General features: G+C 40.7%; 1 protein-coding gene and 1 pseudogene across 1 annotated transcript in view; one reads left to right on the forward strand and one right to left on the reverse strand.

Annotated features, from left to right (window-relative positions):
* Window positions 1–241: 241 nt before the first annotated feature.
* The window catches only part of cntn6 (contactin 6), a 138,882-nt gene continuing 113,646 nt past the window's right edge, over window positions 242–25,477 (forward strand). Inside the window, exon 1 of the mRNA XM_042495970.2 lies at window positions 242–375. The gene's annotated coding sequence lies outside the window, so the exon portion shown is untranslated. The remainder of the gene's footprint in view (window positions 376–25,477) is intronic.
* LOC121951883 (uncharacterized) lies at window positions 18,904–23,689 on the reverse strand (annotated as a pseudogene).

Raw genomic sequence — 25,477 nt, forward strand, 5'->3', positions numbered from 1 at the left:
TATTTTAGGATTGGCATTAAAGTAATAATGTCAATTAAACTAATAAAAAAATAATTTTATAATGCAGATCGTTGCCTCCATACAGCCTACACATTCTACACTGTACATGCATGATGAAAGATTCTTAGATGAAATGCCACAGTGATGAGGCCAGTTGGATGTAGTTTGATATAAAGGGGGCTGGTCTGAATCTCCCTGTCCTTTATTGGCGTGGAGAGAAAAAAGACAGACGCACTTTGGAGTTCACTGCTGGGACGTGTAGCAGTGGTCCTTTTCATCCACAGTGCAGGCTGCGTGGCTCGGCGCTCCGCCCGACATCCCCTCTCCATTCCTCTCCTCTGCTCTGCTTACTGTCGTGTCTCCTCTCCTGAACAGGTAAGGCATCCGTCGAAGTTATTGTGCCATGCAATAGATGGTTGTACAGTTCAGCGTGTACCTGCCCGCCTGGCTGTCTGCACGCTGCAGCGCACACACAATTCATCGCCTTTCCTTTGCTTGACATGCGTCTGCACAGGCACCTCGTAACTGTGTGGGATGACGATCCCCCCTTGATGCGCTTTGTACTTCTACACATCCACATTTTTACGCATTTTAAAGAAAGTAAGTCTCAACAGCCAACAGGGTGTTTTGTACCGGAGTGAAACATTCCCCGTGCGCATTAAGCCAGGCTGCAGCGCACGGGATTTTGCGTTGTGGAGAGAGGTTACACCGTTAATGCACGGAGAAGTCCGTTTGCACGAGGTGTGCATATATGTGTAGTGGAGTGCGTCTTTTCATGAATCATTGTTCAGATGATCCTGTTGACGCGCAGGAGACACCTGCAGAGAGAGACCAGAGATTGTGAACAGAGGCTTTCTCAAAGTGCTTTTTCAGGGACTACTCTGGTGTTCTTCTTACGGTATATTGTAGGAAGTATATATGAAAATTATGTTTTTTCTCAGTGCACACTCTTTATCAATACAAAAAAAGCCCGACAGTCTGATAGCCTAGTCTAAAAAAAATCAAATTAGTGAGTTTGTGATCAAAATATATATATATTGAAAAGCTTATCCCCAAGAATCGTGGCCACCTACAAAAGTCTATTTCATAGTGGTGTGTGTGTGTGTATGTGTGCGTGTGTGTGTGTGTGTGTGTGTGTGCGCACGCACGCGTGTTGATCTGCTTGCAGTTGCTGATGTTTATCTCTTATTTGAAGTGTAGCCACTGGGTACCTCACTTCCTTCTTCAGATGTCCTGAGCCACTCATGTTTGTAATCTTTTCATGCTGATACACAGGGATCATTAAAAGGAAAATTAACCCCCTCCACACACACACACACACACACACACACACACACACACAAACTCGCACCCACACACTCACTCACCCCTTTCCCACCCAGGAAGGCACTACAGCGTAATAAATATGCCATTAGCCATTTTTATTCAAATGCAACCCCTCATCCCTTAAAATTGTATTCAGTGATCACACTCCTCTGTCACTTAGTCCACTGAAATGATGATTAATATGCCACTTTGTGGCTTAATTTCTAAGCACTGACTTAATAAACCTGCCACGTTCACGTAGCCACGTCGATTACTCTCAGGAGGGTCATCTTGAGAATACATATGGGCCCTTTCACATCCTCATCGCCACATAATGACAGAGGCAGGCAGACTCAGGCCACCAGGTTCCTGTCATTTGAAAAAAAAAGAAAAAGAGTGCACAAATAATCATCAGTTTATTCTTGTTCCTCCATGAATGCAGTGTTGCCTGCATAAAATACAGCTGATACGCCAACATAAAGTTCAATCTGTCAATCGCTGCTGTTTACATTCTCTCTGCTGGCAAAATAAGCACATATGCTATGTTTCCCAATTTGGTGTCTTCCAGGTGTGCTTCAGGGTGTTTCTGGGGAGCTAAACTGGGACACAAAATCCTCCATTATTTCATTCAGCAGAGGTAAACACAAACATAAACTGTATAAAAATGTGGTTTTACGCAAAATAAATATTCAGTCAGCATGATTAAATTATGTTATAGTGCTGTATGCTGGATGACCTGAAGGCATCCTGTATAAGTCAGTGCATTCCTACAAATTTCAGAATCTAAACCTTTTTTTGGGTTATAGCCTCGTGTTGCCAGGGTTCTCTGGGTTTTTGCTCAACAGCAGCAGTCTGCACAGGTAGGTAGAGCAGGCTGAAGGCTAATCTTCACAGGGGTGATAGAGATAACAGTGATGTATGGAGCGGATGGGGTGGTTTAACACCCAGAGCTGACTGTTGTCTAGCGGGGTCAGGTCTGTGATACTGGAGCACTGCTTCAGCCAGCTCCTCTCATGCCTGGGATTTGGCAGTCTTAATAGCTGCAGGTGGATACAAGCAGAGGCAGCCTCTGTATTCACAGCCTGCAGATGCCTTGATGAATGCTTTGTTGCTGCTTGGGCATCTGTCAGTCGCTTCTGCTCTCCAAGTAAAATACTTCCTTGGCCAGCGGCCAGACAGGCAGCCAGTGGTTACGGTGACATGGTTATGTTGCATTTTACTGTAAAACTGATGGCTGTGCTTTTCCTAAAGGCAAAGCTAGACCTGGGAAGGATCATAATGGCACAACCGCCTCTTCTGTACTCTGGTGTGAAGTAATGACATGATCACCTCGTAACACAGAATTTATGTTTGTCCATAGGTAGAAATAAAACCTAGGTATGGATAGTATGGTCAAAGTGTAGGTCTATATATCACAGCATTATTTAAGATGGACTAATAAACTTTTTACATTAACAATTTATTAAAGGACATTTATTATGTCTTATAGTCTATATAAATGTTATAATGAAGGATGTTCATATTAAACAAGTCTCAAATAATTAGAATGGGTTGCCTAAACCTATGTAGGCTGGAAGTAATCCCTGTGACTACATGGTGTCATATCATGCTTGATTTTTTAATATGGTCTTCTGCTCCAGGCACACAACTGGAAGTAGCCTATTTATATTATGTTGTGTATACTATGCCCACTACATGAAGCCACATGCTAACGAAGAGAAACTTAATAGTTGGTTGGCCATGATGTAAATTTTACCGCCATCCTGCTGGAACATGGAACATTTACTGGTGATTATGTTTAGAAGCTTTGATGTTTTTTTATGTAAGAAAGTGCAGCTGCTCTCTGTTGCAGTCATTCCCTGGCTGCAAGTACACTGCCGTTGCTAATTTGTCCCTGATTTTAGATTATATACCCAGTAGAACAAGTTCAACTGTGTTAAAAAGCTTTTATTGGTGATTTTTCATCGTAAAAAGTGTAGCTATCCTCTGTTACAGTAATTCCATGGCTTCAAGTACAATGCTAAAGTACATTGCTAAGAGGGAAAAAAATCTTTGTCGCTAGTGTTCATTTCTTGTGGATTTTAAATCATAATCCTGCTGGAACATGTCTAGTTGTGCTTAGAAGCTTTTATTGGTAATTTTTCAGAGTAAAAAGTGCAGCTGTTCTCCATTACAGTCATTCCTTGGCTGCAAGTACTCTTCTACATGTAGTTATACGCTAACGTCAGGGAAACGTAGTCTTGGATGCTGCTGTTGTTAATTTCTCCCTGATTTTGGATCATATTCCTGCTGTAACACATTCAGTTGTGTTCAGAAGCTTTTACTGGGGATTTTTCATCATAAGTAGTGGGGCCATTTCTACTTTCAGTCGTTTCCGGCTGCAGTGAGCATATATACAAAGATGCATAGAGGTGAAGACCCAGAAATGCTGACCAATCAGAGCAGACTGGGCTTTTCCTAAAGGGTTCTTAAAGTGAAAGGTGCTAAACAGAGCATTTTCAGAAAGAGGGTGAAAGTGGGTGTTCCACTTTCACACCAGAGGACCCAATAGGTCCTCTTTAACTACATGTAACGTGATATAAAATGATCAAACAGATCCATTATTATGCATTACATTGTTCAAATCATTAATATAGGCCATAACAATGATTTTAATTGTAAATAATAGGAAAATATCATCATGATCAGTTACATTGAGAGTTAAAACATTATAGTATTACCTTACTGTCCACCCCTCCGACGCACCTATTTTGAAATACAGCTATGTAGGCTGTTTATTGTGGATCAAATTATCTCCTGACACTTAATTAGATTTCAGTCAATAGTAATGTAATATTATGTATTAATAGTGACAATGTAAATGTGGTCTTACACATATAATCTGGTGTACAAATTAGTTGTCTCTGCTGACAGTTTCTGTCATATTGGCATATTGCTTTGTGAGTGAGCTAATTTGTAATATTTTGGAGAAAAAAAAACCAACAAAAAAACATTTATTATGTCTGCTCGGTCCTGCCGTTTGTCACCGTCATCACACTGCAGCCAGGAGGCAGGACTGGACGAAGAGATATCCATCAATAGTGACCAGATCACACCTTAGAGCCCCCACAGGCTCTAGATTAAAAGTAATTTTTCTTTATTAGAAATAACCTTTTGGTCAAGGAGGCTCGAGTTACTTAATGAAAGAATGCACACCAGAGACAGCATACATTATTGGATGTTGTCATTTAATTTGATTGTTGTCAGTTTAAGATGAATCCAGAGAGGAAGTGTGATTATTAAGGTGTGATCATTGATTGCTGAAGACTGTCAAAATGCAGTTTAATTACACGGGTGAAAAAAATGTTACCGGGCGGCACAGTGTTGTCATGGTTAGCACTGTTGCCTCACAGCAAGAGGGTCCCTGGTTCGAAACCTGGTTGGAGCGGGGTTCAGTCCGTGGGCGGGGGCCCTTCTGTGTGGAGTTTGCATGTTTTCCCCGTGTCTGCGTGGGTTCTCTCCGGGATCTCCGGCTTCCTCCCACAGTCCAAAGACATGCAGCTCAGGTTGATTGTCTGTCTATATGTGTCGGCCCTGCGATAGTCTGGCGACCTGTCCAGGGTGTACCCCACCTTTTGCCCGATGACAGCTGGGATTGGCTCCAGCCCCCCCATGACCCTTACGAGGACAAGCGATTACAGAAAATGAATGAATGAAAAAAAATGTCACCAGCAACTGGATGGGGAGAAAAATAAGTAGATCAGATTAAATTGCATTGTTTTTAACTTTCTTTTGTTGCTTGCATTTTATTATTTGATCTTAATGATGCTCAACAGTGATGTTTACATCTGGACTATTTGAGGCCAACTTTGAAGATGTTTTAAAAACATTAAAAAAGGCCTTGAATGTTTTTTTAAAAGCTCTGAATTATTAGTTTTTAAAAATTCCTTGAACTTTTTGTGATTCAGATATGCTATGTTAGTTATTCTGGTATTCTATTCCCTAAAGAAATCTAATATAGTCAATATATTTGATAAATGTTCTTCTGTTGGCATATTTGGGGATCTTTGCAATAAGAGCAGCCTAGATTTTTACGGCATTGATTCAAATGTGGCACATTTGTCAGCTAAACATTCATAATGTGAACTCTACTCCTGCAAGATAGGTTTCAAGATTAGTGACAATGTTTACACCAAATTCCAACCCTACCTATTACTTGTTAAGTAACCTTAAAATCATAATACCAGACAGTTTTTGCCTCTTTTCGGGCAGCAGGAGTGAAAATGAGTCATCCTCAACATTTGTTGTGTTATGGTGTCACTATGATTAAAACAGTTGGAGAACCATTAGATACAAAATAGGATGTAGGCTGTGCATGATTATTTTTTTCTTTGCAACTGCCATGTTTTTTCCAAAAGATGTACAGATTTTTGGGCATTCTATCCAACCTGTTCTCATTCCCAAGTTGTAGAACAAGTGGTTAATGTGATGAAACTGTTACAGTTAAGTTTAGGCAACAATTGCAGTTAGGATTAGGAAAGATCATGTGTTTAGTTAAAATATGTTTGTCTGTTGCGTAACATGATGTAAGTACATCATACATTACAAAAAAATAATATAAATCAATTTCACGTTTGGCTTCACACAGAATGTAGCTGTGTAAGTAACATCACACTAAAACAGCATTGACTTTTGGTTTCACATAGGACACAGGCTTTGGTCTCCTGGGTGAAAGCCCTGTTTTGTTTGATCCATCCACTTCCCCTTTCTGTTGTCCTAGGCAGACCATCTCGCTTCTCATTTCTCTGAGTTGTGTCTGCATCAAGAATTGCAGTGCATGGGTTTACATTGGCAAAAGGCTAGGCCATATATCAGAACTATGGTATACCAGGGTATTTAGAATTCCTGAAGGTATGTTTTTTAATCCCGTCACAAATACAGTAGCTCCTCTTTCTATTAAACTGCTTGTATTTAGTGCACAGCACGCACCACCAGAGCTCAGTCTCCAGTCTCTATTGGTGTAACAGGCAGCTGAGCTGAAGGACACCATGACGCCTAGTAGTGGGAGGATAAGTGATGGGAATGTAAACAGCTGGTGGCCAGCAGTTAGAGAGAAACAGCGGGGCATATTTTTTACATCTAACTTGGTGAATTCAGTATTTATTTCGATGAGACCAGAGCTAGTGATTGTTGGAACAGTGGACTTACTGACTAGATCATTAACAAGGGGAGTTTTATTTTGTTTCTGTCAAGTTTGAATAAAGTGTTTAATAATGAGTTAATGAAAGAATTAAGCCTTGTTAGTGCTCTGTGACTAAGAGAAAGTTAAATTCAGAAGCTGCACAGTTGTATTTCTCTGTTTAATAAGGAAAATAGCTGTGAAAACATTACTTTTTTTAATGTAGGTTTAATTGTGCATTAATTAGTTGGAAAAGCTGAAATCTCAGAAAGATATGAAATATTACATCCTGCCCAAGCCCAGTTGGCCTTAGTTGAAAGCCCAGTGCAACTCATAAAGATGCTAGAGGGTGCCTTTAGTGTAGATATGACATGAAGGGGGTGTGACGTGTATTTGGGGTGTATTTGATGACCAGCAGGCTGTTCTATCTCAAATTGCTTGAAAAATAGTTCTGCTGTAAATGGGAAAAAATCTCCACGTTGGAGCATGCCCCTGGACCCTCTAAGAATTAGGCTGAGCCCCCATTGTTCATAAAGTCTGGCTCCGCCCCTGCTTCAGAGGCATTTATAGCCCGACAATAATTCAAGCCAGCAGAACCACTTAATTATTTTGACTGTAACAATAAAATACAGCCATAGTTATCAATTTTGGCCCTTAAAACCCTTCCTTTTCTATATTACTCCCAACCAATATTGCAGCTAGTGATCTATCCTGGTTCTGTTAATAGCGACAGAGATAAATGCAGTGTTTCTGATCTCCAGCCACAGTAGTCAGGTGAGATGGAGGTGCAGTTTGAGGACATGTGGTGGGGCTGCAGGAGGCCAGGTAAGCAGGACAGAGTGGTGACCTTCACTCTCTGATAGAGACCGACACAAGCTTGATGGAGGCTGTGCAGCCAGAATCATGTTGAATTATTTCTGACATGGAGCTGCAAGACACCTTAAAGCCAGGGAGGAGCATTTTACACCACAGGATTGGAATAAATGAAAGAACCTACCTACAGCCATGTGAAAAAAAAATCACGTAATTAGCTCAGCTGCTTGAAGTTGTGCTTGTCAACTGTTGAGTCTAGGGGGTAGCGTATCATGTGCCGTGCAACATGTTAACTGTTCCCAGCTTGGTTTGATTTGTTTTGATTTGTAATTTGCTTTTCTCAGCAGAATTGTTACCTTTGTGTGATCTGCCTTTGTCTAATGCTCTCTGGCAGAAGAAGCCCCGCTTATGAATAAATCAGAGCCCTCACTGTCACTGCTTTGAAGGATAGCGAATGGAATTACCATGTACTGTACCATACTGAACTAGGAGCTACTTTCATCTTTTTTTTTTCCCTCCCATATGCTAAAAATAGTTCAACTGCAGAAAAGTGCTTTCTTTGCATCGGTAAACATATACAAAATTTCATAAATAATTCCAGTTCATGTAGTTGTTTTCCACAACAATACTTTTTACAATTAATTATTCATATAAACCTGGCTGTGAACCCATCAGTTATTGTATTAGGATTTTGGCAACTGTAATTGCTTATCTCTTATGTAAGATGGCCACCTTTGCTCAGTGGTCACCCGTGATTTAAGATAATCTTCTTAGCCCTGCAGCATATTTGTTTTTGGAAAGCAGCAGATTATTTTTGAAGAAATATATCATCTGTCGAGAGGGTGATTTTTGATTAATGTCTGTTAGGGAGCAGATTGTTGTTGTTTTTTTTTTTTTTTTATTTAGATATTTTTGCCGCTCTAGATCAGATCTCGATTTTTATAATAGTAATATCTAAATCCTCAGCCACAGTCCTACACAGGATTACCAATCCAATATTGAGAGTAGCGGCTCACAAAATAATTTTAGGGAGAGAAGTTTTATCCACAGCCTAAATAAAGTAACAGATACTCGCTATCAGCTCAAACCACCAATATGCCACAGTGGAGCTTGGAAATTTACAAACAGGCTTTTCACTCTGAGGTGTGAGGGAAAGATGACTGAGGATAATACAGAAAGAAGATGGGAGCTGGGCTTAGGTACCTCTAACAAATCCTCTGTTGCCCCGGCGTCGCTAACACATTAGTGGCGCTGCACGTTTTCAAAAGCAGACTCGAGCCGAGCAACACCTGCAAAGCGCTGATAGAAAGAAAGCCTGTGATATGAACCTGTCACACAGAAGACACTTTGCAAACTCTTAAACAGGTGATATTTAAAACAAGCGGAAAATCACATCATCATTAAAATAGAAAATTTAAAAAAAATGAGTTTTTGGGAAATCACCTATGTATCTCAAAACCATGTTTATAAATTTAGTGATGGGTGGATTTTTTATTTTGGAGGCTAGGATAAGTCTGGCAGTTGGTTAGTAAGATAAAAACCTTGACTTGCATAAACTGAGGACGTGCTGGACTTAGTGGAGATGCTGTGCAGCCTTTAGAGCAGCTTTGCGCCTCAGAGCAATGTATGGATTTTACTATCTGGAACAGGAAGCTTCAGTCTGTGGCGGTAATGCATATTTTATCCTTTGATTTCACATCATCTTCCTGCCAATATACACAGTTAATAGCTACCCATGCAGAATGTGATCATAACTACATTTCTCAGAGCTGTTTGACTTCAAAACAGCAGCTATGAGCCACTGTTGAAAGAATATGTCACACAAACTGAGTTACTCAGTTGTCACATAAAAAGAATGACTCCTGGAGTCCTCGGCAGTGATATATCCAGCCATACTGTCACTCTCGTACATAAAGACGTGACTTTGCAGTAATTCTTATTCTTTATTGGCTGCATGTTATTGCAATTCAAAGCTGAACATGAGAACAGTGTCAGCCAGGAGTGTTCTGTGATGGAGAGGTTTTTCTGGAAATGACAGTTTGTGTTTGTCTCCAGGTGGCAGTTGTGTTGCTTCATTGCTTCTCGATGCCTTAATGTCACATCACACAAAGATGAGTGTTTTCTCACAGCTGTCTTGCCGCTTATCCTCTCTTATTCTGCTTTTCTAGACAAAAAGTCAGTAACCTTAGACCTTGATTGCTTGAGGCTAGCAAGTGGCAACCTCCTGGACTGAACAATAAAGCCAAAGCAGAGGTGCCAAAAACTGCAGTTCATCAAATGGCCACATGAGGCTAGCTCCAAGAGTAAGTCAATGCAAGATTAACAGCAGAAGTGAACATGTTTACAGACTGGTTCAAAAAACGGTTTTGGTCTCTATAGTTAATTTCTTTGAAACTCACCTGTTTAAATGTTTTGGGACGTAACCATAGTGTTACCCCACATTCATTAAGTAGGCATAGCCATAGCTGTCGCTATTTCATTGTATTTTCAGTTTATGAAATTAATTCTAACATTTTAGTCGCCTAAAAAAATTCTGTTCAGTGTTGTACTAAAAGACCCCCTTAGGATCCGAATATTTAGTTTTTCCGCTAAGCACATTTTGTTTAAGTGGTTAAGTTTAGTTTTTTCACTAACAAAAATTAGAATTAGCATAAATATTAGTGTATCACAGTTAGCTAAAAAAAAAAAAGCAACATTCTTACCAAGCTAGCAGCTAGTGTAAGGGTTATCTCCTCCTTTTGTCCAATTATGGTCACTTCTGGCTCTGAAAAATTCAAGATAGTGTCGGCCAAACTCAAGACTTCAAAATGGGAGTCCACAAACTAATTGCAAGCTTTTTAATGAAGCTAACTTGATTTAAAATGTAAACAGCTAGCCTACTGTTAAATGGATACTAGCCCAAAAGAAAATCTTATCATCTTTTCTTGTGGCCGCCAATTAGTGTTGATGGTAAATGTGGTCAATTGAAGCAATAAATTCCTTAGTGTGTTCCATAATGACAGATAAAGCTGAGTTTTCCTGTTAAATGAGCCATACCAGGATGCCTTGGATGCGAGCTTCAAAACATGGCATGAGATGGTAAAAATATTCACTCAGTGGTCATTAGCCCTCTTGGCGCTACTCTTCTTGGTTGTCTTTTCCAGTTTATCTTGAGGATCTTAAGGGTCTCCAGCACACCTTTGTCTGAGTGTGGACTTAAACTTTCATACATAACACACACAGGCTCTCTCTGGTTTGTAGTTGGCAACAGCATCCAACAAAAACTGCCCACGCTGACATTCATTGCAGCAGAACGATTCAGTTTCTATCGGCATCAGAGAGCAGTTTGAGCAGAGGCACCACCGGTAGGTGTTCGTTCTCTGAAGCTCATGTTTTAGAAGACCCCTGCCGGCCATGTTGTCTATGCAGCAGCAGCCTCAGCTGCTCTCCACTTCATTTCTTCAGCTGTATTCTCTGGCTGGAATATCCTGAATATCCAAGTCAGCCAAAACACTGTACAGAGTGTCCTCATCCACATTGTACTCACTTTTTTGGGAAGCAATTTTTTGCTTTTGAAAAACATAGCTTTTGAGAATAATGAGGGTCTGTTTTTGACGTGCCTTGAGGCTAAGTGGAGGTGAGAACCAACATGTAGTTCTTCCTAGATTCAACTACAGCACTGATGTTAACAATGCTGGATGCAGGGGCAGATTTTGCAGCTGCAACCCAGCATGCACTGAGAAATTTATTGCTTCAGTTGACCACATTTTCCATAAAGAGTGATAGGACATCCACATAAAAAGGTGGTGAATCTTGCTTTTAATTCTGCACATTATAGCTCCCTATACCGTGCTAAAAGACTGAGGCTAAAGCAACAAGTACCAGGCAGCACCCTACTCCAGCCAACATTTGTATGCAGGACCCAAGTTTGTGATAATTGGGCTAAGAAATGGGCCTTATATGGGATTGTCCACTGGTTCCATAATGGCCCCATGCCATGTTTACCCAAGTGGGCCCCACATGAGTTATGTAAGGGCTACCTGGGTACCAAGTAGGTATGGGGCCAAAATGGAAATCATCTATGGGACCCACTTGGTTAACTTGTTGGCAACTTGTTTGGATTTCTTTCAAAAGCACTGGAAAAAGGCAATGAGCCACTTGGGAATAAATTACTCAAAAAATATCAAGAAGTTAGTAATAAGTTAAAAAATTCAGCACACACAAAAAAAGTTGCCAGTAAAAGTAATTTTCTAAAACTACTAGTTTCTTACTATATGTTGAGTTGCAAGAAATAAGTAGATTTTGCAGCTGGTAAGTTCTTACCAAGTTGTTCATTGCCTTTTCCCCCATGTTTCTGAAAGCAATCAAACCAATTTGCTATGGGTTTAAAGGATTAAACCTTGTGGAAGGTGTCTTGAAGCAGAGCAAGAAAAGATCCAGGTTTCAAAGGGTAAACCCATCCATGTGTCTGGTTGGCATGGGGCCATTATGAAATCAGTCGAAAATCTCATATCGAGCCCATTTTGCAGCCCATTTACTGCCCACATGGGCCCCACATACAAATGTTGGCTGGGACTCAGTTGTATTGTAGAGCTAATTAGTATGAACACTACATTAAAACCGAAAATATTATTTTTTTGCTCTCCTATTTTTGGCCTCTCGCCTTTGTGTTGATAACATATATAACAGTAGACACTTGGAGGCTACTGGCTGTGCAGCACCTGGCTCACCTTCCCTTTTCCTCTTCTTATTCACAACAGCAGGAATAAGTAAGTGGGAATTACTTTCCCTCTGGCACCCCATCCATCAAATCCTGTCTTAAGTCCTATCTGATGTTGACGCACATTGTGAGTGCGTGTGATGTTTCATGAATCCATGTGCTTCTTGATGCTCCATGCATACAGCTGTTTTTAATATACTTGTATTCAGCCTCATAATCAGCCTGGCTAAGGTTGGTTCTGATCGAGTGTGACACCTGCTCAGTGATCGGAATGGCTTTTGACAATCAGCGGCGTTCTTTGCGCGTGGCTCGTAATGCAAAACTATTAATCTAATAAGTAAGCGCACACTGAGGTATATATGTGTGGGCTGCTCGGGGCGGGTACTGTGAGTGTGTGTGCTATTTTTACATCTGGGTTAATTCATATAACCTTATTGTAATGCAATCTAATTTCTATGATGTGGTAACATCACCTTAGCACTGAATATAATGTCAGAACCCCACTCAGTGCAGCTCTGCACAAAGTATGTAATTGAGAGTGAGCCCAAGGGAGTTTGATGGGGAGATTGAGAATCTCAAAATGATATCTATATCTACTGTACAGCAAGCTATTTCCACAAATGGCCCAGTGCTATACCTTTAAACTTTGCAAAGGCGATGCTTTGCTTGCAGGGATGTCTGAATTTCATATACAAGTTCTCTGCAGATTCAGTGCACGTACTCTATCAGTCAGCTGCTTCCCTCTCCAACCTCCATATATGTAACGCAACATTGCAAAAATGAATGAATGCAGGGAGCATAATGAGAGCTTCCCTGCCATTAAAGAGAATTTCCAACACCCCTCTCTTGTAATCTACAGAGCAACATAAACGGTGAACCTTTGCAGCCTGCAGCATGATTAATGCACTGCACACTAAATGGATTTGCAATGAACCAATCGTGTGATGAGCTGCTTACACTCGCATTAAACTAGTGCCTTGACAGTAGTGTGGCTCCTCCTGCTCTTTTATGTGAGAATTTGCATGGCAAATAGCCACTGTCGGCTCATTCATGTGAATATGTGTGACAAGAGTGAGTCATCCATCACAAATACAGGCCTTGGCTTTTTCACGGCCATTTTCAGACCGGCTCGCTGTCTCTAGAGCAGGTCAGCTGGTCAAAGGCTTGTTTGTCCTCTGTTAGGTGTCCCCGCAGTCTGCGCTGGGCTTTTCTCTCCTTTGGCATTGTCAGTCACCTGGTCCTCTGTAATGTATAGCGCGGACACTTCCAGTGGCCTCCCCGTCAGCTCTGCTAAATTTGTGCTAAATTTAGACTTTTATGTCTATCTTGCAAGTCTTGGTGGTGCTTTTTGTGGTTGGTTTTGGACAGTGGTGGCATGTGGCAGCAGGTCACTCAACATATTCTCATAGACCGGTTTGTTTGATATCCTTCGAAAATGCATGCACAACAGTTTGTATGATATATGAATAAGCACCCCACGAATGATGTAATGTCTTTAGGGACAGTTAATGTAATTAACACACAGTTATGGACGTTAGGTTTAGGCAATGATAGTTACAAAAGTTAGGTTTAGGAAAAGAAACATAGTCAGGACATACCTTAAAATGACTCAAAGTTCACACCGTTCTGAACAAACGTCTCCATGGGAAAGTCCAGTATTTAGTGCTTGATCCACCACAGCAACAAGTCCCCTTACTGCTCAGGACCGCTTCCTTGTTTACTCCAGTCAGCACATTGGTCATGTGATCGCTTTTAAAATACCTGGTATATGCACGAATTTGAGTGCATTCATTTTTTTGTAGAAAAAAACATACAAACCTTTTGTGAGAATAGCCTGCATCAGGATGAGGTCATCAACTCAACTGTCTGTAAACTCTTCTCGCGCCGACTTGTAGTTAGCCGCTAGGCTGAAGTTTTCAAATTTAAATATCGGTAAACACTGAGGAGAGATGGAGAAGAATGGACACCAGCTGAACTGGCATCCTGCTAGCTATTGTACAGGCGTTGGAAATAAACTGGACAACCTCTGTGCCATATCAGGTGCTATCAGGAAATCTGGAACTGTGATATCCTTTGATTCACCGAACTTGGCTAAATCCTACACAGCGCCATTCAACCAGGTGATTCTTTTTCTATATACCAATCCAACAGAGCAGAGGACTCTGGAAAAAAAAGGTTTGTTCTTTATGGTGAATAAGGACCGGTGTTTCGGTGGGAATGTGAGGTGCTGTCTTCCTCCTGCTCTGAATAACTGCTATAACTTTACAACATTAAAGAGGCAGCTCTAGTGTTTCTCTGCCTTGTTCAGGAAGAGCGACCATGTTGCCGTTTTGTTGTTGAGGTCAGGATGTATGTACAATTAAATCATTCCATAACCAGAAACCATAAATTACGAGAACCATCTGGAGAAATTGACAATTATAAAGCAACAGACATGAATGTAAGAAGATGCACAAAAAATGACTAAATTACAGAGCACAATTTAAGAGAGCTGATGGGATCACATTTCACTGGAGCTGTACCTTTTATAATTCCATGTGACAAATAAGTGATTGATTGATTGACCTGCACAATTTACCCATGACACACCCAGGCAGTAGCCCCATCCCAAGCCCACCTCCCAGCTCCTCAAGACATATTTCTGAGACATCTCATATCCTTTGCACAATGAAAAATAGCCCTTGACATGTGTGATTATTCTAAACCTTTAAACTGTCTTTTCCTATAACACTTACCGAGTTGTGATAGATTAAGCTTTATCTTCACGGCCACATTGCACCTCCTTTTTTCTTTGCGCCGGATTGTTTATGTTTGTGTCTGTCCAGAAAAAGCCTCTACTCGCAGGAATTCATCAATGCGCTTTGTCCTAATATCAGGGCCAGCGTGGAAACAGGCTGCGAGGTGTAATGGATTAAGACCGAGGCCATCCTTCAACCCCACCACTGATTGTACATTGTGATTTCATTACCCGCAGGAATGTTCTTATACTTTTTGTCTTGCAGAGCAAAAATTGTGTTAAACTGAAATAGCCATTTCCCTCCGAACAGAAAACATGTCCCGAAGACACAGGGGTATTACTGCGTATCCACTGCACTGACATGCCTTTATCAACAAATATAGATCGTTACCTGGCCAAACAATAACTGCACCTCGGATGCAATAATTTGCACTTGAGTTCCAGCCTTTTAAGTGTGAGCACCCAAAATGGAAAAGTCATAATATTTCTTCTAGAAATGCTGTGGCTGGAGCTGACCTGTATGGATATGATTGGATTAGATATCGTGTCAGGTGCTTTGGTCGGGGTTGGGGTGGTGAAGGGGTGCTGCTGGGCTGTGCCTGTGATGAGTGAAGCCCCTGTGTAGTAGTGGTGGAGGATGGATGGCCTCTGAGTACAAGGTCCGGGAGAAATGTGCCCACCGTGCCGTTAGGGGATAGGGAGGAGATGATTCATTTTCAGCATCACTTCACCCAGGATGATCTCATTACTTTGTGCGAGTGGACAGTCCCAGCGATGAGAGCTCGGCAGGTCGGCAGAGCCTCCGCCCTGAGAGGCGTGTCGTATGAGGCATTACACGCTTCCTCCGCTGTTTGTGTATTGATTATGGAATATAATAGAAAGGCAGAGAAGCACAAATTTATTCATGGTGTCCTTTTTCAAATGATTTTATGCGGATGTGTTGCAGATTGTTTGGCGAAAAGTGTCCCTGGTTCAAAAACACTTATACATTTATATTTTTCATGCCTTTATTTATTATTTAAAGCCTATATTTATTATTTTTATTACTTACACACAAAAACATTCAGATGCTGGCACGTGTGCATGTTCAGGAATCTCAGTTATAATGCAGCAGGATCCAGGACAGCTGGATCTGACAGTCAGTGTTCACATTTGTTGGCCTTATTTGTTATTACTTCTGGATAGCATACATTATGTGCATAATACATTTTCTTGATAACAGATGCAAAGCATGACTGTGAGAGTGATGATCATCTGTTTGACCCCTTCCGCTCTTTTTAATTTTTTCCTATGATTTATAATTATTCAGATGCTCTAATTATAGATGAACAGACGATCAAATAATCATAAAACCTGGAACTTTTCAAGGCTTTGAACACGTAGAACGGAGATTATCATACCTCCGTGCGCACTAATTAAAATGAGGTACAACTTCATATCGGCGTGGTAGAGTAGAACACCTCATGTTTTAACAGTGTGCAGTGGGGCGAGAGTGCCGACTCTCTCTAGGCCTTGTTAAATAAAAACAGAGAGATGAAACACAGATGTTATGGAGCATTTTAATGATCCATACCGACACTGAGGCCTATTGGAAAATCACACTAAGAAGAAAGAGGCTTCTTGTCTTCACAGTTTTAATTAGGATATCAGCTAGTTGATGCATAATTTGAATTTTGGGGACCAGTGGTGGAAGAAGTAGGCACTCATACATGAATAAAATAAAAGTAAAAAATGATGTATTACAGGAAATTTTGTACAATTTAACTTTTCTCAAATGTGCAGAAGTGTTACAACCAAAATATTTTTGGCCAAATAACAGATTGAAAGGGGCAGTTCATCCCAAAATCAAAAGTACACATTCACTACTTACCTGCAGTACTATAAATTTATCAGTCTAAATTCTCTTGGTGTGAGTGTATGTGGTGGTCTTGGTGTTATCCATGTATCTACCATAGATATGTTCTCTCTAATATAATGGAACTAGATGACACTAAATTTGAAAAACTCAACAGCAGTATCTCTTTTCAGAAATCATGACCCTGTTACTCAAAATAATCCATAGACCTTGTTGTGAGCAGTTTTATGTAGGAACTATTTTCTCTCAGAAACCACACCCGCCAACCGTATCACTGTGCAGAAGGAATCGTGCATCTACTGCTAGCTCACTACCACCACTGAGCGAGCTAATGTTACAACTCAGATGTGGAGAGTGGCAACAATCTTGCTTTTGATCATAAGTTTTCATTGAAAATGTTTGTTCTGGTCTGGGATGTGCAGACATTGAGTGAGGGAGATTTCTTTCTTTTAATGTTTAGAGTATGATTTGCAAATTTATAATAATGTTTTTGTGTCAAAGCACTGGTTGTTACTGTTACTGTTAATACTTATGTATAATCAGCAGTCTCGGTTTCTTGTCTTATAATTGTATTCAATTTTACCACCTGTCTTATCATGTTTAAAGTCTGAACGCCCCCTGTTACCCATTATACATTTATAGAATTTTTGGGACACAGATGAGACACACACATGACTATGCCTGGACAGACTAGACAGTGGGCTTGACTTGAATTCTCTATCAAGCTTGTTTGTTTGTGTCTAATATTTTCAGTGTAGATCTTTTTTTTTTCAGATACTAAACTTGTGGGAAACACTAACAAGATCCTCATTAGTTTTCACTTTACAAAGAAATTCCAAAGTGCTGGTGCAAATCTGCAAAGTGAACTAAAACATAATCTTTGTTTTATCTACACTGAGAAAGATATTTGATCAGATTGTATATTTGTGTGTGTGTCAGTGCAGAGGCTCTCTGTTGTTTTCTGTTGTTCAACAGTTATATTGTTAAGTTTTCATTAGGTTTGATTTTGAATGTCTTATGAATGTGTCTGCTCTTTTCTTCCTCACTTGAGGAAACTGGATTTAAGCGATTCTCTTTCATATTAGATTGTTTTAGTCATGTGGTGGGATTTTTTGAAGTATCATGATAGTTTGGTGCATTGTTTTAGTATTGTTGTTTTATCCCTATTTTTCCTCCTGTGTGTGTATTTTGGTTAATTTAGATCAGATGAGTGTCTAGTGAGGTGACTGTGACTTGCATTGATTTCTATTGATATTTAGAGCATGTGTGTTTGAATGTGTGCATGTTCATCCTTGCCATCTAGGGCCATTGTAGTCTACACCAGCATCTGAAAAACAAAAAGGACACTGTCACATAATATAGTGTCTTTTTTCAGTGCATTTAGCAAACAAATGCCTCTTTTCCTTGTCTTGACTTGCATTGTTGTGGCATTTGTGCAACGCTGGACAAGTTCTTGACTCGCATTGCAGGGAAACATTATCTTGCAAAAAATGCCTTTTGCATTTACAAAAAAAAGTGAAGAAATGTTTGCTGTTTGCAAGTTTCCAAACAGAAGCTTGTTAAAATGATATCTTTTCTTCCTGACACAGGGGGGTGTAGCACCAGTTTCTGGGCCTCATGGCTAATCAGTGTCTGTGGGCCCCCCACCGTTTTTTTTTTTTGATATTAAAAAGTAGTGTTTCCAACAGAATTAGAATCTATGTAGATAACTGATCTGTTGATGCGGTCTGAGCTGATTACATTGATGGATGAGAGGAGCAGCTGCTGAAGAGAGGAGTGAAAGAAATCTTTCAGACGCTGCACAGTGAACAGTTAAGTCTCACTTTTCACTGCAGCTAGCATTCTGCTGCTCCCTCTGTGCCCAAAAATAAAATAATTTCATGGCAGCACATATTTTGATCGTGGTGGGCCACCACACAAACAACTGAATGTGTGAGAAACCTTGAAAAGTCAGTTTGATTTTCTTTCCCTTTCTCTTTCTTTTTTAGTAACATGATTTCCCTGTCTTTGGGGGAGACATGACAGTATAGTACATTGGTGCGCCAGCAGCGCAAGCAGTCACTCACTCGACTTAAGCTACATTTTGTGACAGTTAATTCAGTGGTGGAATAAAATCATGTTGCACCTTCAAAGAAAGAGAAGTGCCTCAGAAAGCTTCCACTAAATGTTTTTAATGATTAATTCAGCCTGTTTTAATTTATTTTTGGCACTCATTTCTTAGAAATAAAATCATGCAAATACAACAGTTCTAATTCTAAGAAACACCTGAAAGGTACAGCTTGGATACATCCCCAGTGATGAACACAGGGTCATAGGGTGTTTCGGGTCTCAGATCATCAGACACCCTCAACTGGGCGACCCAGCCGGGGGTGATCAGTCCCCAGCTTGTGTCCAAGCAGCATGCTACACCATGGATCTCCTCTGTTAATCCACAACCACCTTGAAGCTTTTTCTGCAGCTTCCATGATGTTCTTGGTGGCCTTTCTCTCGTGCAACCCTCGAATGCCAAGGAGCCTGAGTGCACAATGCAGAGACTTCCCTAGAAATCCCCTGCAGCCCACCTCGATTGGTTCACAGTGGGCTCTCCAGCCCCTCTCTCTGCAGATTCCCACCAGCTCCAGGTATTTGGCCCTCTTACGCTCATGGGCCTCCTCTATCTGGTCTTCCCAAGGGACTGTGAGTTCCAAGAGCACCACTTTCTTTGATGAGTCTGATGTTAAGACCACATCTGGCCTGAGCGATGTCCTTGCGATGTACTCTGGTAACTTGAGCTGCTTCCCAAGGTCCACTTTCAGCTCCAGTCATGAGCCGAGGCTAGCAGCCGAGTTGAGAACTTGTGCTTCTCTTGAGGTTTGTCCCCTTCTGTGACAAAGGCCTTGTCAAGGCCTTGTGCCTTGCTTGTAGCTGATGTTTATTTAGCCGGATCCATGTGCAGATGGTGTCAGCTACTGCCTTGAGCACCTGGTCATGGCGCCATGTATATCTCCCCTCTCCCAGGGTTTTCGGGCAGCAGCTCAAGATGTGCTCCAGGAAACCTCGTGCTAGACACAGTAGGTATGCTGGTGTTTCTGCTAGTCCCCAGCTATGCAGGTTGGATGGGCTTGGTAGGACATCATACACCAACTGGATCAGAAACTTGAATCTTGCTGGTTCTGTTTTCCAAATTTCTGTCCAGGTTATCTTTCAGGCAGATGCATAGTCCCGAATGGTCCAAGCTCCTTGATGGCACATGGCCACAGTCCTGCTGCAACATTCCTCCTCCACCTCTGCATGGATCTCTCCCTGTACAAGCTGGCATTTCTCTTTCGCCTGGGCTTTGTCGTAGCGAGGTCTTGTATGGCTACCAAGGACACTGTGCCTCAGCCTCGCTTCTGCGTGGTCGAGTGCCTCCTGAGCCCGCCACTTCCTTCCGGTTCTGACCACGATGCCTGCAGAGGAGACTCTGGTGTCAGATGAGTCTCTAAGTAGCACCTCCCTGGCTCTGGTGAATTTAAAATCCTCTGTCAGGCCAGTGAAAGGAAGTTACAGCTTGTTTGTGTGACCGTAAAGAGTAATGCTACTTAGGCTCTTCGGCAGGCCCAGCCACCTCTGAAGGAACTTGCTGATGTTGCGCTTGAAACCCTCCATGGTGGATATTGGGACTTCGTATATCAACAGTGGCCACAGGAGTCTTGGCAGGATACCATGTTGATATGTCCATGCCGGATTTGTCCACTGCTGATAGCCAGGTGCTCATTTCCGTCTGCGTTGACTGGACCGCTGCCTTGTCTGTCAGGGTACTGTTGAAAGTCTTCCTGAGGCTTTTCAAGGGCTTCTCCGACACTGATAGAATTAGGACGTCATCCAAGTGAAAGCGGTGCTTGTCTTCCGCTCCCCCCTTCCTCAGAACAAGGGATCTGGATTTGGCTGGCTTGAACAACATTCTTGCCCAAGTTATGAGCCTCTCCAGTCCTCAGAGGAGCCAGTGGCATCCTGTCACTGATGTTGTTGTGACAGTCAGATCATCCATTAAAGCTCGGATTGGAGGTTGGTGAATGCCAGATCTTGACAGGGAGCCCCTACATTCCACTTCCGCAGCCTTGACAAGCATATTCATCGCTAGGGCGAACAACACTGATATGTTGAAACCAGTGATGATGCCAAACAAAACTTTTTATACCAGGCTTTTTAAGGGCCCACCTCCTATTGGGGCCCTGGGTAATCAGTCTCACTTTTCCCCCTAATATGACGCCTCAAGTGATACACTTTGTTACTTGTCCGTTTATCACAATTGAATTAATGGAGTGAATGGAGTTAAAGGTGATATTGCACCTTAAGAGCAGCCAGAGGGTTTAGTGAAAAAATAAATAAATAAAAACAATAACACAGGGGCAGACTAGAGTTAGACCTTGGGCACTTGGTGCAGTACTTATTCCAACACAGGAATAATATATGAAAAGACAATGTTTTTTAAATCATTATGAAAACATGGCCTGCAGTTATTTGTTTATGGAGAATAACATGTAAAAACTGTAAAATATCATCTTACATCAGACACTGTGAGTCTCAGGATGAAAGCAAACCATGCAGGATTTTTTTAAATAATACATTTGCATTGATATTTTAAGACTAGTGTTTACTGCATGTCCATAATTGCTGTGCATTTTCATAAATTGATCAAATAGCTATTTACTTTAATATGTTTGCTTTGGGCTCAGTGCAGTTCCTGTGGAGTAATAAGAGCAGAGGCAAAAAAAAAAGTCTCTGTCAGCTGTTGTTTGCAGGTTGGATCAGTTCAGTAGCTGAAGGATGTTGACTTTGTCAAGGTTGACCTTAATGCATGTATGGCTTGATAGGGATGACATGCTCTCTGCTGACATCACCTTTGATGTCTTTAAAGTGACATGGAGTAGAAGGTAAGACTCAGCAGCCACTGATTCTGTTTAGGTAAGGCGGTCTTCCCTTAAAGGGACACTTCACCTTTTTTCACGTAGCTATGTTGGTCAAAATATTTCAGTTGTTAAGTTCGGTTGCCAGCTGGCTGTTGTGATAACTTTAAAGTTTATCATTCGGGTACATTTTTTTCCAGCAGACATCTTGACAGGAAAGCCACAGGTGTTAAGTAAACATTAATGATTGCATGAACTTCTACAAGAATAAACAGAAAGGAGCCATTAATATTACTAGCTAAATGTGTGTGTTTTTTGCTCTGAAAGTCAGGTGTAAAAAAAAAAAAAAAAAAAAAGGTCTCAGTAAGGCAAGCTTGTTGTTGTAGCACCTTTCAACAACAAAGTAACTAAGTACTTCACATAAGATATAAAAAGGTGTGTAGATAAGATATAAAAGAAACCCAAGGCATATAAAGACACTCAGAAGAAAAAAATAAGCTAATGCAAATGAAATATATTAAACAAGCGAATAAAAAGTTGCCAGCCTGTAATGCTTCTCCCTCCTTGGATTTTTAAGTTGTGCCTTTGTGAAGTGGGCCGGCTGGGGACCAAATGTAACCATAAGGAGCTTTATAATATTTGAAATATTTCAGCTTTTTATCAGTATGTTAATATTTAATCTGAATCCACAGTACATTACATCAGTGGTTCCCAAATAGTCCAGCCACAGGGTCCAGATTTCTCCCTCGTCATTACTTTATACACAGTTTAATATATTCAACGTCATACATGCGTTTGGCCATATTGTTGAGCTAGTTTGCTGTCTTTTATTCACTCACTCTACAGCAGGAAATGGCAATTAAAATTAAAGCTCTGTGCTGGAAATTCACTGTAATTAGATATATATATATATATATATATATATATATATATATATATATATATATATTTTTTTAAACAACTTGACAGATTTGCAAGTCACTTGCGGTCCATTCAGAATGAACCCTTGACCCAAGTTGGGAACCAGTGCATTACATGTTTTGTTTGTTTTTGTTTTCTGTTTGCATGAGTGAGTGTCCATTATTTGGAAAGTTCTTGCATGTTAAGAGCTGGAACAGGGTACAGGTATAGAACCAAATTTAAGACTGAACTCATCTTATTCAATTCCGAGCATTGCATAAAGGTATTAAAGTAAGTCATTTTATAGAGGCTTCATGTGGGAAAATATTTCTTAGAGTGAGTAAGGAAAGTGCAAGTATAAAGTGCAAAAAAACAGTTTTAGTTTCGCTGGTAGGTTTAAAAATGTGCAACATCAGAAATTGAAAGATTGGCAGAAGAAATAAGTTAAAATGTTTGTGGCAATTAAGACCTCACTGTCAGTGTCTTAAGTTTTGTCTGTAGTTTGTTTCCTGTTTTATTGTGAAAGTCAATCTCCTCGTGTTGTCTTTATTTTATGTCTTTTGCGTTTGCCTGTTTAGGGCCTCATACACTCTTTATATCATGCTGCACTCAAATGGAACTTGTAAGCTTCTGTTTACGACCCAGGAAGTTGTATACATGATGTTGTGTACTCGGCACTCTTCGAAAATGTCCACTTACAAGGTTATGAATACCACAAGAGCAGGGCATTCATATGGACTTTTCTCATGATCACGGTAAAAATGACCCCATGTGAATGCATCGTCAGTCCAGAGTTTTCCCTGCACACCTGTCTTGGATCAGCCTCGTTTTCCGTCTTCATTGTCAGCCAATCCCTGCTTTTCCCTTTTTTTTTTCAGTGCCCACCTCCTCCAGCTGTGTCTGGTTTTTGTGATTAGTTCCCTGAGTACATACACCAGTGTCTGCCCCTTTGTCCCCGTTTGTTTCTGTGTTTGTGGTTTCATTCGCTGGTTCACTTTCCCTTCCTCGTGTTCCTTTTGAGAGTTTAAGACCATGCAGACATCCTGTGTTACCAACATGCTAACTAGATAATATTGTAAGTTAGGCTAGTTCTGTAGCAAGCAAACACAGATTTTGCATTTTGAGAGGACGTTTGAGAATAGTGCTTTGTTTCAAGGAGATAAAGGACATTATCATCTCATTGAGGTCATTTTCTGGTTAGTTCGGAGATTTATTTTGTCTTAGCGGGTACTGTCAGTCAACACCAGTTGTTTTCTACAATATTAATATAAGGAATGACACTTTATTAAATTTGCTAATGTGTGCAACTAAATATAACCCTATTTGTGTGTTTCTAACCTGGCTCTCCACACATTCTGCCAACATGCACCTTTATTTTCTCACTTGCTCCTTGTGAATGCAATTTCATTTGAAGTGCTAACAGCTTTTAACACACTTTTTCCCACAAGTAGAGCAGCTCATAGTCAAATTCATGTTGCTTCACAAGCTGTGTGGTTGTTTTAAGGACTGGAATGTATTTGTCTCCGTACCTTAAAATTACAGATGTTTGACCAAGCTTGAAAGTTAAAAGGACAAGAGTCCTGAGGTACTTAATATCACAAGAATATTCCTGATTGACATTGGTCTGTGCTATCAACCTACCGAGACTGTAAAAACTGCATATTACACTGACAATCATGTGTTTGCTCAGCTGTGTGTTAAGTTGTTTTGTATTTGCCATTTTAAAGACTGAGAACAAGGTTTCAGATGAATGCATTTTCTACTTTATTCTGGTGCAATCCTTTTAAATCCAAGTGTCAGAGTTGACACATTGTAATATTTAAAGTTACCTGTTATGGCAGGTTGTTGTGTTTGTCTGTTATGTGCTTGTGCTGCACATGAAATGTTATATCTGTTTAGCTGAGGAATGAAATCACTCGACAGTGGACAAAGATTCATCATATCAGTCTCCTCTGATGCAGAGCTTTTTGCATATGGCAAAGATTGACCGTAGGTCATTGTGTTGACAAAGTCCTCTGCCAAACCAGCTTGACCGCAGAAATACAGCCTTGCCTGAAACTAATACTTCACTTCAAAGGCGGTGAGAAAATAGCCTTTTAATACAAACAGAAAGCGATGTTATTGCACATGTCCAAAGGCCAGTTCATATTTAAATAGGGACATATTGGCCTGCATGAGCCAGATGGGATGAGGTGGGATAACATCAAATGAGAAAGTAGTGAACTGGCTTAGCTTTCCCACAGTGTTGCTGTATTTCTGTGAGCTGCCTGTCAGTTCAGCACACTGAGATTAAAATGAATCTACCAAACCTGTTGGGAAGGCAGACCAATAAATTTGATCATCTCACAATGTTTGCAACGAGCCTCACCTTCATTGCAAATGACATGCTCCCCGGAAAGATGAAAATAGACTAACACATGGCACGCCTTAATGTCCAAAGTGTGGCAGTCTTCTTTTATTCTTTCCCATATCCCCATTTCTGTCACTAGGCCGGATCAGTCCCTCTTGTTGTTTCTAGATGTTGGTGCTTTTCTCTTCTGAGCTATCAGAGATAATATGACAAGTTCAATTCCAAGCAATTTTGCAAATGTACATTCAAGAGCAATCAGTAAGAACAACATTTGATACATTTTCTTTATGCTGACATTTCTGCTGCCCATGGTCATTGCTGTGGCGTTTGAATACTTCACCTTCCAAATATCATCTGCCAATCAAATACCCTAATACCCTATCCACTGGACCATGATGTGATGCTTTAGTTCTAGTTCAGTAGGTGTCTAAGTGTGCTGCCTCACCAGAAAGTGGCACAGTGAAATGCCTTTACACTTCCTTTGACATAGGTGGTGGTGGTTGAGGCCTCATGTCTTGATTACGTCTGGGTAGTTCAGTGGCCAAAGGTATTGTGGGAAGTTTTGCTGGTCAACAAGCAAGTTTGCATTTCAACTGCATTTCACAGTTGCATGTCAGCATACTCCAACAAATCCATTGCTTGCTTTTTTTTTTCAATGTAAACATTCATTTTAGTCCAACCTTTTTCCATTATATTATGCTGGTCTGACCAAGCCCTCAAGGCATTTCTACACAAGAGACATGTCAAACGCATTCTTCAGTTGTTTGTCTCTCGTCCGTCTGACAGAAGAGA

The sequence above is a fragment of the Plectropomus leopardus genome, chromosome 2 (assembly GCF_026936395.1).
Source record: "Plectropomus leopardus strain MGB_pleo_1.0 chromosome 2, ASM2693639v1, whole genome shotgun sequence".
In the NCBI taxonomy this organism is placed as follows: Eukaryota; Metazoa; Chordata; class Actinopteri; order Perciformes; family Serranidae; genus Plectropomus; species Plectropomus leopardus.